The following is a 19,622-nucleotide window of genomic DNA, read 5'->3' as shown; positions in this document are numbered from 1 at the left end:
GGACCATCTCATTTCTCCATAAGGAGCTAGAGCCATTTAGGCTCCAGGCATAAATGGTACACCTGAGGCTTTTTCTCCCTTTCTACTACCTTCCTGCTACCTTAAATTTCTGGCCAGTGATTCTCATTGTGCAAGCTTACCATTAACTCTTCAAAAGGAGAGCTTGAGGTGCACAGCCTACATGAGTCAACCTGCCTGAAACGAGTTACAGAACAGAAGAACTGGGGAGAATAGCTCTGGGTCAAATTAACTCAAGACTGGCACAGAACACTGGGTAAGTAGGAAAAAAAGTCTTATTGAGTATCTGTTAGAAGGAAAAGAAAAAAATCTGAAAGGCTATAAATATATATATTTATTTATATATATTTATATATACCTCCCCTGGTTCACATACTTCCCTTTTGTATTAGGCATTATTGTTTTAGAACCATCCAAACCAGTCTTTTTCCAAACAAAAGACTTTCTTTTATTACAAAAAAGACACAAATATTTTTTTATTTCTCTGACACTGCAATTAAGAATAATGTATAATTTATTAATATTAATTTCTCTTCTTAGAAGATAAACTATTCTTTCTCTCTGCTTAAAATAGAGTTACTATGAAAATAATTTTCAACCAAATTGGCTTTCCGTTTTCTTCCCTGCTGCTAGTAATAAAATCACATCTTCCAGCAGTGATGAAAGCATGATTTCTAATGGTTCACAGCAAAGAGACTTTTTATTTTTTGATAAAGTGGGGACAGTCAAAAGCCAAATCAGGAGTTCCCGTCGTGGCGCAGTGGTTAACGAATCCAACTAGGAACCATGAGGTTGCGGGTTCCGTCCCTGCCCTCAGTGGGTTAGCGATCTGGTGTTGCCGTGAGCTGTGGTGTAGGTTGCAGATGCGGATCCTGCGTTGCTGTGGCTCTGGTGTAGGCTGGCGGCTACAGCTCCGATTCGACCCCTAGCCTGGGAACCTCCATATGCCATGGGAAGCGGCCCAAGAAATGGCAAAAAGACAAAAAAAAAAAAAAAGCAAAATCAGAACTCGCACACTATTTTATTTCAATCGACTGCATCTTTAAATAACATTCAAGAACTTTTGTCCCTCTAATAATTATAACTTTTAAGAATTTCAATTAATAAATTTATTGTGTTCAACCTAACAGGCCAATAAACTATTTCCAATGAACTATTTCTATAATCAATTAACTAATTTTATAAAATATTGTTTTATTTATATCATTCAAATAATCACTTTATGGCACGGCAGTAGCAAACCCAACTAGGTTCCATGAGGATGCGATCCCTGACCTCGCTCAGTGGGTCAAGGATCCGGCATTGCCACAAGCTGTGGTGTAGGTCACAGACAAGGTTCAGACCTGGCCTACTGCGGCTGTGGTGTAAGCTGGAAGCTGTAGCTCAAATTCAATCCCTAGCCTGGGAACTTCCATATGCCTCAGGTGTAGCACTAAAAAAAAAATCACTGATTTTGCTATTCTCTTTTGGTGGATTTACACATCACATAATGCATTATAAAACACCTGTCTAGATGTACAAACATGCATTCATTCTAAATATAGCCAATTTCAATTTCCTATTACAATTTTTTCAGGATTTTTTTTGCATAATCCCTAGGAAGTTTAAACTTAATCTAAAGATTCTATGATTTTGGTAGTAATCTCTCTAATTTTCCCTCTAGACTATAAATTCATTAAACAAAACCATAACCAAAATGTTGGCTTCCATTTTTACAGTATGATGAAGTATCTCTTTCTTTTTAGCATGAAAATCTATGAGCTCTCTATAATATTCATTTTCCAGTATATTACTCTGCATGTCATACTTCCCCTTTCCACACTCAAGTTGTTTTTACCCCTCTGATTTGACCCCTTCCTTACCTATGAGGATAGATAAGGAAGTGTGTTATTCTCTATTCTGACACTAGCCATGGTAATGTCATTTTAAGTTATTATAGGCAAGTTCTATTCTCTGACCTCAATATATGGTAGTTAGGGATCTATATTCCTCCCTTATTTAAATCGCCTTGCTTTCCTTGTTCTGAATAATACCTGCGATTTTTCATTGTTACCTAACTTTCCAAAAGCCAGTTTGGGGTTTTTTTTTGGGGGGGAGCACCCCGCTGCATATGGAGTTCCCAGGCAAGGGTCAGATCCAAACCAGAGTTGCAGCCTATGCTGCAGCTGCAGCAATGTCATATCCTTTAACCCACTGTGCAGGCCAGGGATCAAACCTGTGTCCTGGTGCTGGAGAGATGCTGCAGATCCCATTTCGCCACAGTGGGAATTCCTAAACTCCCTTTTTTTTTTTTTTTTTTTTTTAATAGGGCCATACCCGAGGCACATGGAGCTTCTCAGGCTAGGGGTCAAATCAGAGCTGTAGCCGCTGGCCTACCCCACGGCCACAGCAATGCGGGATCCGAGGTGTGTCTGCAACCTATACCACAGCTCACAGCAATGCCAGATCCTTAACCCACTGAACAAGGCCAGGGATCGAACCTATATCCTCATGAATGCCAGTCAGATTCGTTTCCACTGAGCCAAGCCGGGAACATCTAAACTCCCTGTTGTTGATTGTTACAACTTCGGTCGATAATATAAAATTCCATAATCTATTGGATCCCCATTGACTTAAAAAACAGGATTTAATTTTATTAAAATGGAATGTGAAGCTCTTTATGACCTGATGCCTGCCTCATCTCTACTGTTCCCTTTTTGCATGTTTACTGAAATATCAAGTTGTGTAGAGCCCTCAAAATACGTCACATTAATTATTTTGGTCATGCTTTTGCTTTTACCTGGAATAACTTGTCTCTACTAATTTTCTGCATAACTTCTCATTCTTCACGATTTCCTCTGAGGAGTCTTCTCTATACAGTTAATGCATCCCTTCCTAGAGTACCAGACAGTGTGATCATTCCTCATTCAAATGTAACGTTTTCCAGGAGCAGCATAAAGGCACAGACCATGTGCTCATCATTGGGCCAGGACTTGAGAGGTACTCAACAAATGTTCTCATGAACTAACTACGATATTTGTATTATAAGCTCCTAAAAGATAGTGCATTTTAATTTTAAAAGATTTAACCCATACTAAATGAACTTTATAATGTTTTTGATTAAGTCTGAACTTGAAAATTTACAAAATAAGAAATTACTGTGTCAGTAGTCTAGAAAAACAATGGAATTACAATGTTTCAGCAATCTAGTACTAAATGCCTAAACCAAACATAAGCTGACACCTTTGACCTTATCGATTTTCATGCTCTTTTTCTAAATGAAACTTGAAGCACATGCCATGTTTAAAAGACCTGTAAATAGCCAAGGAAACCCTAACCAGCTCTCATCTGACATACTGGAATTGTTGAGCTGACAAGAGTCTGAGAGATACATGATTCCTTCCAAATCAAGGACTCTTCATTGCTGTGGTAGATCTTCACTGGCCCTCACTGAATAGTCCTGATAACAGCCAGCTCATTCCTTCACTGGTCAGTTCCAACTGTTCAAGACATTTCTTCTTTAAACATAAGACAAATTCTACCCCCTATGAAGTCCCACACTGTCTACCCCTCAGTAACTACACAGAAGTCAATCATTTTCATCTTCACACCTTTGGAGTTAAATGCATGCATTCTTGTTTCTAGAAGAGAATCCTTATCCCCTAATTGGTTTTCAAGACCATTTTGAGATGATCTGTCCCTTTCCTAGATAGATGTACTTTACATTCCATCACTGATTTTTGTAAATAATTAGATCATAACTTTTGAACATTGAATAATCTGAGCCATGGCATCACTCTTCCCCCACACTGAAAGTCCCACTGAAATAAGCCACAGAGTATATCATGAACAATTTATAATCATCCAAAATTACATGATGATAGAATACCATCAACATGCCAGAAAACTGAAGGGAATTCTTCTAGATAAAATGTCCTAGAGACACAAAATGAACATCAGCTCTTGATTCGTTTTGCTTTGTACTTTTTAAGGATTTGCAACACACTGTCTTGGCTTCATGTAAATCTCATGAAGTTGTCACTCACAGGACCTCACTCTCTGGTGAGAGAGCAATACATGTGGCTTAGGCTGGGTCAGTGAGACCAATTTTCCCAAGAATATGAACTGTAAGTAGTCAGCAGTGACAGATAATATTTTCTAATGGCAGTACTTTGAAAAGAACACCATGGTAACAACTTGTCTCTCAGCTGACAAATTAATAAATAAAATGTGGTATATCCAGAAAGTAAAATATTATTCGGCCATAAAAAGGGATGACATAGTGATATATGCTAAAACACGGATGAACATTGAAAATGTTATGATAAGGAAAAGAAGCCAAACACAAAAGACTACATATTGTATGATTCCATTTATATGAAATATACAGAATATGCTGATCCATAAAGTAGAAAGCAGATTAGTGGTTGGCAGGAGCTGGTGGGGAGAAGAAGTAAGGGGGATAACTGTTAATGGATAGGTTTTTCCTTTGGGAAACTAGACAGCAGTGTTGGCTGCAAAACATTATGAATGCCCCTGGGCTGTATACTTTCTTTTTTTAATCTTTTCTTTTTTTTTTTTTTTTCTTTTCACCACGCTTGCAGGCATGTGGAAGTTCTTAGGCCAGGAATTGAATCCATGCCACAACAAGTGACTCAGGATGCTGCAGTAACACCACCAAATCCTTAGCCCACAGAGCCACCATGGAACTCCCGAACTGCATACTTGAAAGAGACTATTTTATCACACTCACCACAATAAAAGAATTATCAAGAAAAAAGACAATGATTAACTCCTGGTTCTGACATCAAACCTTTGTTTCTGGAGTTCCCGTAGTGGCTCAGTGGTTAACGAATCTGACTAGGAACCATGAGGTTGCAGGTTCGATCCCTGGCCTTGCTCAGTGGGTTAAGGATCCAGCGTTGCTGTGAGCTGTGGTGTAGGTCGCAGACACGCTCGGATCCCTCGTTGCTGTGGCTCTGGCATAGGCCAGTGGCTACAGATACTATTAGACCCCTAGCCTGGGAACCATATGCCGCAGGAGCGGTCCAAGAAAATGGCAAAAAAACAAACAAACAAAAAAAGAAAACCTTTGTTTCTGTCCTTCCTAAGACCTGGTTAGTTAGCTCTTCTCTCTATTTCATGAATTACTCAGTAATTTTCTAACAAGTTCCTTTCTGCCTTTGTTTTCTATAATTATTTTTGTTACTTTCACACTTAAAAACAACCTAATCCTCACAGTTATTATTATGATCATGAAGAAGCATAACTTTTTATTTTCTTTTCAGGGCGTGTACCATGACATGTGGAGTTCCTAGGCTAGGGGTCGAATCAGAGCTACACCACAACTTACTGGCAATGCCATATCCTTAACCCACTGAGCAAAGCCAGGGATGCTCTGGACAGAAGTAAGTAACAGACACTCTGAAATTCACTGCACTATTCTTTATAGTTTACTCTCTGGTCTTTAAGCAGGTTAAGGATCTGGCTCTATCACTGCAATGGCTCGGGTCATGGCTGTGGCACAGGTTTGATCCCTGACCAAGGAATTTACACATGCTGCGGGTGCCTAAATAAACAAACAAACATAGAAAAAAAGTATGGATATCCTTGAAACTGTTGTGAATATACACAAATATTTAAATTATGATAAAGTAGGTTACCTAAATTCCTATAAAATAATTATATTCAAAATTGTTGGAAACAGAAAGCCCTATTTACATGGGAGAAAGTCATATAATCTTCTTTATTCCATTTATTGAAGTAACTAGAGATGGAATTATAGAATTAAATATAAAATCCTAGTGAACTTTTTGTTGTTGTTGTTGTTGTTGTTGCTATTTCTTGGGCCGCTCCCGCGGCATATGGAGGTTCCCAGGCTAGGGGTCGAATCGGGGCTGTAGCCACCGGCCTACGCCAGAGCCGCAGCAACGCGGGATCCGAGCCGCGTCTGCAACCTACACCAGAGCTCACGGCAACGCCGGATCGTTAACCCACTGAGCAAGGGCAGGGACCGAACCCGCAACCTCATGGTTCCTAGTCGGATTCGTTAACCACTGCGCCACGACGGGAATTCCGAACTTTTTTAATTTAAGGAAAATACATCAAAAATATCTCTCAGGATAGGAGACTTTCTAATACTAAAGTTAGTAAAAATCATATAGGAATACATCAATAATTATGTTTTATTTAAGGTCAAAAATGTTGGAGTTCCTTCATAGCTCAGCCTGTTCAGCATCTGGCATTGTTACTGCTGTGGGCACTGGCTACAGCTGTGGTGTGGATTCAGTCCCTGGCCTGTGAACTTCCACTTCCCACAGGTATAGCCAAAAACAAATCAAAACAAAAAGTCAAAAAAAATTAAGAAATAAACAACAGTTATATTTTTGCTTCAGGTTTTACTGTGAAAAGTAAGACTATCAAGTGTGATTCACTTCAAATATTTCTTTCCACTATCTACATATCTCCATATATCTATAACCGTTCCATTTTTTCCTTATTGTGGAAGAATTGAGACTTCTCATGGTATATATTTTTGCTTGTTTGTTTTTTGGTCACACTGGTGGCATGTGGAAGATCCCTGGCCTCAGGTCGAGCCTGCACCACAGCAGCGACCCTAGCCACTACAGTGACAACACTAGATTAACCCACTGCACCATAGAACTTCCTTATTTTATATATTAGTATGGGCAACATGAATATGCCTAAGGCAAAAAAAAAAGTGAAACACGTATGTAAGAGTCGGGATTATTTCCAGTTTTGAGCCAAAATTAACTATAACAAAAGAACCACATCTATCATATTAATGTTATATTCATCACATTAGTGTCATTAATTTGAAGTCCTCAATAAAATTTTTATTTTATTAATTTGTATGGGTTGTATACTTTTATAGGAATTTATAAGTATACTAGTTTATGTTTAATCGTATTTAGGAAATGCGATAATAAAAACACATTGTCAACATCGAAGAAATCATAAGAATTTACTTTGGTTCCTTTTAGAACATTTGTAAACCTAACATTAGAAACACTAGGCTAAATATTCCCAAAGGTTCTTTTCTGCTGTAAAACAGTCTGGCATTCTCTGTGTGTGTGTGTGTGCACACATACCATTAAAACCACTAGAGGACAGTAAGACACTTGGACTAAATGTGATTTTTCTTTATCTTCCCCATTCTTGAAATTTTAGGTTTGAAAGGAGGCTGCTGTGGTGTTTTTCACATTAGGTCTTAAAAATTTAGTGTGTATTTTACATTGACTTTTCTAAGGTTTCTTAGTTCTTATACAACAAAAGCATTCCAATATTCCTGCCTTCTCTGCATCTTCTGTCCACTTTCATAATAATTTCCAAGAATGTTCTAACATCTCCATTCATATAGGCCATTAAGCCCAATATTCAAGGAGTCATCTCAGCAAATAAAACCAGCTCCAGGATTTCCTTCTGTGGCAAAGTGGGTTAAGAATCCAACTGCAGTGGCTTGGGTGGCTGCAGAGCTGTGGGTGGGATCCCCAGCCTGGTGCAGTGGATTAAGGATCTGGCATGGCCACAGCTGTGGTGTAGATTGCAACTGTGGCTTGGATTCCATCTCTGACCCGGAAATTTCCATATGCCTCTGGGCGGCCATTAAAAAAAAAAAACCTCCAGACCATTCTTATTAAAATGTGGAATCTTTAGTCAATGACGACTAGTCCCGTATCAATGAATTCTCCTCATTCAGTCTTACATTGCACATTCCCATCAGTATCATAAAACTCTCAAGATTGATTCTTGTATAGAGTCCTCTGTTCTATGCTCAGAGGTCTTCCAATTCCACTGACATGTTACTATTTTTTTCCCAGAACAGAACTTCTCAGTTCTAATGTCTTAAACCTAATGAAGGGTGTTGAAGGTGTCATTTCCTTTTTTTTTTTTTTAATGTTTATAATTTTATTCATTTTTTGTCTTTTTAGGGCCACACCTGCGGCATATGGAAGGTCCCAGGCAAGGGGTCGAATTCAAGCTGCAGCTGCTGGCCTATGCAACATTTTTTTTCATGTTCTCCAGGCAATGGAAACTCTCAGACAAAAGAGTTTTTGTGAGGTCACCTGTGGGGTGTCAGAGTAAGAGGTTTTCCTTATCAGGGCCCTGATTTTGATAAAAAACAAACAAACAAAAAGATCGGTAGAAACTATGCATTTAATCGTTGCAGCTCTGTTAGTCTTACAGCACCCTGGCCCCAATTTTCAGTGTCATAAGGCACTATGGCTGAAGGAAATGAGAATCACCTTTACTGATGTCCAAGTGCACTCTGATTTTTTTGAGCAATTAATTGGTCTAATTTGATCATTTGAGGGAAGGTGAAGTCTGAGTCTTCAGTTGCACTTAAAAGAACCAACTTACTTCATAATCATTGTTATCATCTCTCCCACATCTATTACATGGTGTAGTTACCATTGTCTCAATATATTAACCTCTACCCCTACCTCATTACAATTAGCCATATGTAAAAAGTTTAGTAAAAAGAATGGCAATTTATCTTTCTGCTCTTAATCAATTTACTTGAAAACAGAGCCTGAGCTGATACAACTCAATGGCAAAACATACAAACTCATCTGAAAAATGGGCAAAGGACCTGAATAGACTTTGTTTTTTCTGAAGAAGACATACAATTAACCAACAGGTATATGAAAAAGTACTCAACATTCCTAATCATTGGGGAAATACAGTTCAAAACCATAGTGAGATATCACCTCACATTTGTTAGAATGGCTATTGAAAAAAGGTAAAAGAAAACAAGTGTTAGCAAGGATGTGGAGAAAAGGAAATCCTTGTACACTGTTAGTGTGAGTGTAAATTGGTATAGTCATTATGTTAAATAATATGAAGTTTCTTCAAAAAAGTAAAACTGGAACTACCATATAATCCAACAATCCTTCTTCTGAATATACAACCAAAGGAAAAAAATCAGTACCTCAAAGAGAATCTACATTCCCATATTCATAGCAGCATTATTACAACAGCTAAGATATGGAAACAATTAAGTGTCCATTGATGGATTAATTGATAGAGAAATTGTGGTGTACATATACAGTGGAATATAATTCATATGTAATATAAAGAGATTCTATCATTTGTTATGACATGAATGAAACTAGAGAATATTATGCTAAGTCAAATAAGCCTGATTCAGAAAGAAAACAAAAACATGCTATCATTTATATGTGGAATCTAAAAATGTCAAACACATAGAAATAGACAGTTGAACAGTGGTTGTTAGCAGGGGTGAGATGGGAGAAATGGGGGGATGTTAATCAAAAGATACTAAGTTTAATTTATGTAGGATGAAAAATTCTAGAGCTCTAATGCATAGTGTGATGACTATGTTTAATAATGTACTGAATACTGAAAATTGCTAAAAGAGAAGATTTCGCTTGTTCTCATCGCACACAAAAAAAGAAAACTATTTGTGGAGATGGATATATTAAACACAGTAATCATTTTACTGTCTATCTTTCATCATGTTGTACACTTTAAATATGTACGATTACCATTAAAAACAATAATGATAAACAAACAAACAAAAAATACCTAGAGCCTGAAGATAAACGTAACTGCCTAAACTCTAGGCTATAGCACTCCAGTTGTGGTCTATTCATCAGCTGCCCCTGCATTGCCTTGCACCTTTTTAAAATACAAGGTCTTGGGCTCCTGCCTAAACATAATGAATCAGAACTTCTAGGGGGAGCCCAGACAGGAGTGTGCAACAAAATCTCTTTTGATGAGTCTCCATTTCACTAAAGTTTGAAGGCTACTGCTATTCAGGGAAATGCAGTTTTAAAAGAGAGAGAGTGAGTTAAAAGTGAGGCAGAGAAGGAAGGGAAGCATTTTGTCTTCACAAACAGATCAGCCAGTTGCTTACTCTGCAAAATATATCTCCAGGCAAGCTTTATAGAAACTGCAGTCCACCAAATAAAAACTGAAGAGAAGAGGAAAACCTCTCACCTATCTACTTTTTCTCATTGGTCAGTGTCGACCCCATGGTTTACAACCTCTCCTGCACATCAGATCTCTTCATGTGCCTACTGGGTAAAACAGATCCCAAGTCCTATGCCATGGTATTTTATCACAGTGAGTAAGTGCTAAGAGGGGCAAATGTACATTCTGAAATTTTTCAGAGTATATCTAAACGTATTTCCTCATTTGTGTCTTTTATTTTATTTTATTTTATTTTGATGGATTTGAGAATTTTGTAAAATTCAATGGGAAGGCATTATTTGGTAAATCAGGAATTTGGATCTCCTCTTGCTTGACAGAGAGAATTCCAGCTCCCCACTCCCACCTGAATATTTTTATTTTGGAGAGGGAAGAAAAATGACTGCCTCTTAAGTTTCAACTTTCATTGCTAAAAGTTTTATACACCTCCTTCAAAATGCCTGCAGAAGCTTGTGGAAAGCGGGTCCAAATTTGTGTATTTGAAAATTTGTGAGAAGCTGAGGAGCCAAGATGGCAGCACAGCCCCCTCATCTCCTACATCACATCTCTCATTAATTCTTCTTTCAAAAGAACCCTTACTTTCCTCTTCCTTTGCTTTGCCACAGCCACCTGACAAATAAAAATCCTGATTATCCACCATCTCTCCACCCCTACTTCTAGCTCTCCTCTCTCACTTTCCTGTTGAAAACAAATTTTGCAGAATTGCTATTTCCTACATTTGGAAAAAAAAATCTAGATTCTTTAGTTTCAAAATCTTGTCATTAGCTGTCCTCCTCTCACTTTCTTCCATCAATTTCATAAATCTTCCACTCTAGTCAATACCCAGTTGACTCTTCATTGTATTCTCTAAAAGACAGGTTATTAATACATCCATAGAACGAACTTGTGGTAGTATTTTAGCTAGAAAGCTAGACTTTTTTTTTTTTTTTTTTTTTGTCTTTTGTCTTTAGGGCCACACCCAAGGCATATGGAAGTTCCCAGGCTAGGAGTCTAATTGGAGCTGTAGCTGCTGGCCTTCGCCACAGCCACAACAATGCCAGATCTGAGAAACATCTGCGACCTACACCACAGCTCATGGCAATGCCAGATCCTTAACCCACTGAGCGAGGCCAGGGATCGAACCCACAACCTCATGGTTCCTAGTCGAATTCATTTCCATTGCCCATGACAGGAACTCCCAGGAAACTAGACTTTTGAAAGAGGTAGGAACAAAAGGTAAAATCTAGAGAAGCTCCATGACAGAGAGCAATTCAGTGCTGGAGCAGAGATACCAGTTATATATGAGCCCTGCTGGAATCATCTATGAAGGCACTAATATTTAATAATTATTTGTAAACCGGGGGAGAACAATCAACATCTTGAATCTGTTCATTTTCACTGGAAAAAAATGTTTTTTCTTTGAAAGTGACAAATAAAATACCAACTTGGGCCATCTGGTATCTGGACAGAGTCAATTTCAAATATTAATCAAGCTCAATTCAGCCTGGACCATTAATAAGATGGGCTTATTGCCCAAAAGTTATAGTTTTAGGAATCAACTGAAAATGACTCTTCCAGTATTAGAAGTGGACCAAGTTTTAAAAATATGCTAAGAGTTATTCAAATAAAATACTTTAATAGCAAGCATATGGTTTTATTTACTATTACTCTTTCATCCCTAAATAATTATATTCAATATTCATTTTGAAATTGGTATGAAGCCATGACAAAGAGGCCTAAGTATTTGGCAGCACAAAGCTGCACAATTTATCAATATTTGGTAAAGCAGAAACAGCGCTTATAAAGACCAGATGGTCTTTGCTTATGAAATTTTAAGTAATGGATATCATTTACACATGAACCACAGGGTAAAAAAATAGGAGTATAAATGATTCTTTAGGAATAGCAAGAAACTGATTTTCTACTCCTCTGTTCTTTACTTACCAGGTTATAAATAATCTTTGGTTGCTTTTATGTAAGACTCCAACAAGACTCTGTAGTGAAAATTACTACATAAGTATGGATGACAGAGCTACAATGGATATTAGAGATTATCTGATCTCCCAGGTTTACAGATTATAAAATTGAGGTTTAGAAAATATAAATGATTAGATTGCCCAATCCAGGAATAGGTGGACCCAATGATGCTATGCCATGCTTCCTCTTTAATTAGAATGTTACTGTTTAGCATATTATTAGTAATCACTACTAAGTAACAATTGATTAAGTATGAAACCAAACACATATACACAGAAAAACATAGATTAGACTTGGTACAAAAGGGAAATAGGAAAGACAAAAGTAAGATAGCAGATGGATCATAGCATTTTAGCAGGAGAGTAGCTGGAAGAGTGGCAACAAAATAATGTTGCACTTTGTTGCCTAAATTGGCTACTCTTTTAGCCAAATGCTCCAAAATTCAAGAAAGCTCTTAGTAGTAGATTTAATGATCTATTTATTATATTTGACAGTGATTTAAAATTTTCATGAGTACAGCAGGCTAAGGATCCAGTGCTCTCACTGCAGCAGTTCAGGTTGCTGTTACGGAGCAAGTTCAAACCCTGTCCCAGGAACTCCACATGCTGTGAGCATGGCCAAAAAACAATTTAATAAAAAATAAAATAAAATATAAAATTTTCATGCATAAATGTGACTAGATATGTGTGTTTTTTAAATACCAATAATTATATAAATATGTATCTATAATTATAATTCTGTTTAGGATTTGGAACATCAGAGAGCCAACTTGCACAACTCTCTGAAGAGAGAGAATAATTCATTCAGATTTTTCACAATCTTATTCTTGATGCAATTAAAAACTCCAAGCTGCTACAAAAAAAAATATTTTGAATTCCTAAAGGAGGAATTTAAACTTGACCAAACATGTTTAAAACCATGTTTTAATTAAAAAATATATATAAACTCTCATTTAAGTCACTCATGTGATACAGATGCTTCTCACTTCCAAATCCAAAGTCTGCTAATAATAAACAAATTTAGATGTCTAATGGATCTATGGAATATATCTATTAAGTGAAAGGAAAATTACAGGCTACTTATGTAAACTACTAAATCTAAATACAAGAACAATATACTTCCCAGTACTTCAAAAAAATACAGAAAAATATATAAAATATCTTTTTTTTTTTGTCTTTTCTAGGGCCACACCCACGGCATATGGAGATTCCCAGGCTGGGGATCTAATTGGAGCTATAGCTGCCAGCCTATGCCACAGCCACAGCAATGCAGGAACCAAGCCCAGTCTGTGAGCTACACCACAGCTCATGGCAACGCTGGGTCCTTAACCCACTGAGCTAGGCCAGGGATCAAACCCACAACCTCATGGTTCCTAGTTGGATTCATTAACCACTGAGCCACAACAGGAACTCCTAAAATATCTATTTTCATTCTAAAGTGATTACTGAAGTCCTGGTGATTTCCACACAAAGATGTCTGAGGAAAGATGTCTTTTTTCTTTTAATTTGTGCAAACTAAAAACAATAAAAAAAAGAAAAATAGATGAGACACTACTTTATTTTTAATGAAACTAAAAATCCCTTGGAGTTCCCGTCATGGTGCAGTGGTTAATGAATCCAACTAGGAGCCATGAGGTTGCAGGTTCGATCCCTGGCCTTGCTCAGTGGGTTAAGGATCCGACATTGCTGTGAACTGTGGTATAGGTCACAGAAGCAGTTCGGATCCCATGTTACTGTGGCGCTTGCGTAGGCCAGCAGCTACAGCTCTGATTCAACCCCTAGCCTGGGAACCTCCATATGCTGTAGGAAGCGGGCCTAGAAAAGGTAAAAAAAAAAAAAAAAAAAAAAAATCCCACCCTTATATCATAATCTGTAAATAATAAGCTGCCACATACAGTTCAACTAATTCCAGATTGCAAGAAGATGCCAAGAATATATGCAAATCTCAGATGAATTCATTCAAAGTACAGACTTGTCTAAGACCGGAATGCACAGACCTGGAAGGCACTACCTTCAATTATTTTAACCACCATTTGAGGAGGAATGTATATTTAAGAGATGGGGAACAAGTTATTTTAACTCAATTGGCATTTAAGCCTGCTATAACTAGTTGAAAACTTATGGATATTACATGGAATTCTAACTTGGATTGACTTGGAATAGTGAGCTCTTGTGATGGGGCCAGGCCATGGAAGAATTTCTGAAACATATTCCCCAAGATAGAGTGGCTTGCAAAGGAAGGGATTTGAAGGTTTAAAAAAGAAGAAATGTGAAAACATATCAGCATTACAAGAAAAAAGAGTATAAAACTAGAAAAAATAATGTTTCAGAGATTTGGATTGGCAGTTCTTAATTAATGTCTATTGAATGAAAATAAATTCTAAAGCGTCCCATAAAAACTATAGAGGAGAATTCCTGCTCATCTCAAGAATGAACATCGGGAGTTCCCTTCATGGCTCAGCAGTTACTGAACATGACTAGGATCTATGAGGATGTGGGTTGGATCCCTGGCCTTGCTCAGTGGGTTAAGGATCCAGTGTTGCTGTGAGTTGTGGTGTAGGTCACAGATGCAGCTCAGATCCCATGTTGCTGTGGCTGTTGCATAGGCCAGCAGCTGTACCTGCAATTCGACCCCTAGCCTGTGAACTTCCATATGCCTTGGGTGTGGCCCAAAAAGCAAAAAAAAAAAAAAAGTGTGAATGTGGGGAAGGGGTTCAAGATGGCAACATGAGAAGATCCTGAACTCACCTCCTCTCACAGAGATGAAAAATATATAATTACATATGCAAGAGTTTACTCTGAAAAAGACCTGAAAACTGAATGAATAGAGCCTCTACTACAAAGAACAAGAGAGTAACAATAAGGTAAGGGAGGCAGAGACTCAGTCTTATCAAAACAAGCAAACAAAACGCTCAAACCACAACAATAACAAAAAAAAATCCCAGCCACAGCAATCAAGAGGGATTTCAAAATACAGAAGTCTTCTCTGAGTCTCAAAATACAGAAATTTTCCCTGTGGAGAAAGGGATTTGAACACTAAATCAAGCATTGTAACCCTTAGATCCTGCACAGGAGAGATTAGGCCCCTAAATACTTTTCTGAAAACCAGTGGGATTATGTTCAGGAAAACCTTGAAATTGTAGGAAACAGATAACCCACTCTACATACAGACACACTTACCCTAGGAGAAAGCACAAAAACATGGGTTTAAAATGAACCTAGACCATAGGTGAAGCAAACCAACTAACTAACCTTAAAATACATACCAGCGAGGCAGAAAATTTTTATAATCTCACCCCACCCAGCTAAGTCCAGTGCTGGTAGGTACCATTTTGGAACCATCTCTCTAAATGGCTAGAGCCAGTGGGTATATTCATCCACTCCTATGCTGGAGTCAGGCACCCCAGATAAGGGCCCACCCATCACCATGACTGCAGAAGTGCATGTCCAAAGGCCCTGGCAACCCCTACACTATAGCAATGACACCCACCACAGCAGATGAACACAAGCAGCCTATACAGGGAACACCCCTTGAGTGCCTAGCTCTGGTGGCCAGGGGGGAATTGCATTTCTGAACCCCACAGTATATTTTCTACACAAGGCCATTCGTCAAAGACTGGGAGAAATAGTCTACTTGCCTAAAAATAGAAACAAACACAAGTCAGGCAAAGTGAGCATTCAAAGGAATATGTTCCAAATGAAAGAACAAGGCAAAACCCTAGAAAAGACCTTAATGAAAGAGAGACAAGCAACCTACCTGACAAAGAGTTCAAAGTAATGGTCATAAAGATGCTCACTGAACTTGGGAGAAGAATGGATGAGCAAAGTTAGGGCTTCAACAATGCAAGAGAAAATATAAGAAAATACCAAATAGAAGTTACAGAAGAGAAGACTATAATTACTGAACTGGAGAATACACTAGAGGGCTCAACAGAAGAGTAGATGAAGCAGAAGAATGGATCTGCAAGCTAGAAGATAAAGCAATGGAACTCAACCAGATAGAGTAACAAAAAGAAAAAAAAAATGATTTAAAAAGATGGAGATACTTAAGTGACATTTGGGAAAATATCAAGTAGAATAGCATTCACATTACTGGGGTCCCAGAAGGAGAAGAGAGAGAAAGGGCTAGAAAACTTATTTTAAGAAATAATGGCTAAATTCCCATGTGGCCCAGTGGGTTAACAATCTGGCATTGCTGCAGCTGTGGCACAGGCTACAACTGTGGCACAGGTTCAATCCCTGGACCTGGAACTTCCACATGCCTCAGTTGCAGTCAAAAAAGAAAAAGAAAAGAATAAATAAATAAATTAATTAATTAATTAATAATGGCTGAAAACTTCCCTAATCTGGGGAGGAAAATAGACATCTGTATTCAGGAAACCTATAGAGTTTCAAATGAGATGAACCCAAAGAGATCCACATCAAGACACATTATATTGAAAATTATAAAAATTAAAGATAAAAAAGAGAATCTTAAGAGAAAAACAATTTGCTACATATAAGGGAAACCCCGTAAGGCTTTCAGTAGATTTTTCATCAGAAACTTTGCAGGCCAGAATAGAGTGGCATGATAAATTAAGAGTGCTGGAAGGAAAAAAGCTTTGAAAAGAATTTTCTACCTAGCAAGTTTATCTTTCAGAATTGAAGGAGAAATTGAGAGGTTTACAGATAAGCAAAAGCTAAAGGAGTTCATCACCATTAAAAACAATCTTACAAGAAATGTTAAAGAACACTCTAGGACGTAAATCCTAGCAGTATAATTTTTTTGGCTCTGTCTCCTGAAGCAAAGAAAATAAAAGCAAAAATAAACAAATGAGACCTAATTAAAAGTTTTGACAGCAAAGGAAACCACTGACAAAATCAAAGGACAACTCACTGAATGGGGAAAAAAATATTTGCGAATTATATGACTGATAGGTGATTAATATCCAAAGTATATGAAACAGCTTATAAACTCAACATCAAGAAACAAAACAATTCAATTACAAATGGGCAGAAGAACTGGAGACATTTTTCCAAAAAGGAAATGCAGATTTCCAGAAAGAATATGAAAAGATGGTCAACATTGCTCATCATCAGGGAAATGCAAATCAAAACCACAATGAGATATAATCTCACACCTTTCAGAATGGCTACCATCTAAAGACAGGAAACAACAAAAGTTAGCAAGAATGTGGAGAAAGTGGAACCTTAGTATGCTGTTGGTGGGAATGTAAATTGATGCAGCCACTGTGGAAAACAGTATGCGGGTTTTGAAAAAGACTAAAAGTAGAACTTCTGTATTAGCCAGCAATTCCACTCTGGGGTATATATCTAAAAAATACAAGAACACTCGGTCAAAAAGATACATACATGCTAATGTTCATAGAAGAGTTATTTACAACTGCCAAGATATGGAAGCAACCAACATGTCCATTAACTGATGAAGAGATAAAGAAGATACAGTGTACATATGCAATGGAATACTACTCAGCCATAAATAAGAATGAAATCTTGCTATCTGCAGCAACATAGATGGATTTGGAGGGCATTATACCAAAGGAAATAAGTCAGACAGACAAAGTCATACTGTATGATATCATCTATTGTGGAATCTGAAAAATACAGCAAACTAGTAAATATAAGAAAAAAGATATAGGAGTTCCCGTCGTGGCGCAGTGGTTAATGAATCCGACTAGAAACCATGAGGTTGCGGGTTCGGTCCCCGCCCTTGCTCAGTGGGTTGACGATCCGGCGTTGCTGTGAGCTGTGGTGTAGGTTGCAGACGCGGCTCGGATCCCGCGTTGCTGTGGCTCTGGCGTAGGCCAGTGGCTACAGCTCCGATTCGACCCCTAGCCTGGGAACCTCCACATGCCGCAGAAGTGGCCCAGGGAAATAGCAAAAAGACAAAAAAAAAAAAAGAAAGAAAAAAGAAAAAAGATATAGACTCACAAACATAGGGTATAAACTGGTGGTTACCAGTAGGGAGAAAGTAAGGGTAAGAGTTAATATAGGCATAGAGAATTAATAGGTACAAATGATTATGTATAAAATAAGCTACAAGGATATGCTATATAACATGGGAAATATATCCAATATTTTGTAAGAACTATAAGTGGAGTATAATGTTTAAAAATTTTGAATCACTGTAATGTACACCTGTAACATAACATTTTACATCAACTATATTTCAGTAAAAGAGAAATAGTAAAGAGAAATGTCTCTAAACTGAAATGGTATAAATAAATAATAAGAAAGAATACAAAGCAAAATATCACTGGAAAAATCAGAAAAGGATCCAAAAAAAGAGAAAATTATAGGCCAATGTCTTGAGAATATAGATGCAAGAATTCTCAACAAAATATTAGTACAAAAATTCATTAATATATTAAAAAGATTAACACTATGATTAAGTGGAATTATTTCAACAAAGCAAGCATGGTTCAATATCCACAAATCAATTAGGAGGATACACCACATTAACAAAATGAAGGATACTTTTCTCACTCCTTGGCATCTTGGGGACTGCTCTTTGTTGAGGGCATTCCAAACCTAAGGCAGGAAGGTGGTGATGCAAAGAAGACAAAAAAGTCACTGGAGGCAATCAACATCTCTATGTTGTTACAACTTATTATGAAAAGTGGAAAGTACATGCTGGAGTACAAGCAGACTCTGAAGGCAGACAAGACAAAGCTAAATTGGTCATCCTCACCAACAACTGCCTAGTCTTGAGGAAATCTGAAATAGAATATTACTCCATGTTGGCCAAAACAAGTGTCCATCACTACAGTGTCAATAATATTGAAATGGACAGTTTGTAGAGAACACTACAGAGTATGCACATTGGCTATCATTGATCCAAGTGATTCTGCTATCATTAGAAGCATACTAGAACAGACTGAAGAAAAGTAAATCATGCACAATTTTTCATTAATAAAACCAGCTAGAGTTTATTTATTTTATTTTATTTTATTTTATTATTTTGCTTTTTTTAGGGCTGCACCTGCAGCACATGGAAGTTCCCAGGCTAAGGGTCAAATCAGAGCTGCAGGTGCCAACTTACATCACAGCCACAGCAACATGAGATCTGAACCAATCTGAAAACTACACTGCAGTTCACAGCAATGCTAGATATTTAACCCACTGAGTGAGGCCAGGGACCAAACACACAACTTCATGGATACCAGTTAGGTTCCTAACCTGCTGAGCCACAAGAACTCTAAATTTTTTTAAAGGATTTCCTGCTGTGGCATAGTTGGTTAAGGATCCAGCATTGCCACAGCTGTGGCATAGGTTGCAGCTGCAGCTTGGATAAGATCCGTGGCCTGGGAACTTCCATATGCCACAGGTGCAGCCAAAATGAAATTAAAATTTAAAATCTTTTTTTAAAAATGAAGTATAAAAATTCATATGATCAACTCAATAGATGAAAAAAATCATATGACAAAACTCAATATCCATTTGTGATTAAAAAAAAAAACTCTCAACAAAGTACGTACAGAGAAAAAGTACACTAACATAATAAAGGCAATATATGAAAATCCCACAGCTAATATCATACTCAACAGTGAAAACCTAAAAACTTTCCCTCTAAGATTAAGATGATGACAAGGATTCCCACTTTTGCTACATTTATTCAACATAGTATTGAACATAGCCACAGGAATTAGGCATCCAAATAAAAAAAAAAGGAAGAAGTAAAACTGTCACTATTTG

General features: G+C 37.5%; 1 pseudogene; it reads left to right on the top strand.

Annotated features, from left to right (window-relative positions):
* LOC125128671 (60S ribosomal protein L30-like) overlaps positions 1-18,818 on the top strand; it is a 32,029-nt pseudogene extending 13,211 nt beyond the window's left edge.
* The last annotated feature ends 804 nt before the right edge of the window (positions 18,819-19,622 follow it).

Source organism: Phacochoerus africanus, chromosome 6 (assembly GCF_016906955.1).
Source record: "Phacochoerus africanus isolate WHEZ1 chromosome 6, ROS_Pafr_v1, whole genome shotgun sequence".
Classification (NCBI taxonomy): domain Eukaryota; kingdom Metazoa; phylum Chordata; class Mammalia; order Artiodactyla; family Suidae; genus Phacochoerus; species Phacochoerus africanus.
This window is presented reverse-complemented; position numbering and strand designations above follow the sequence as displayed.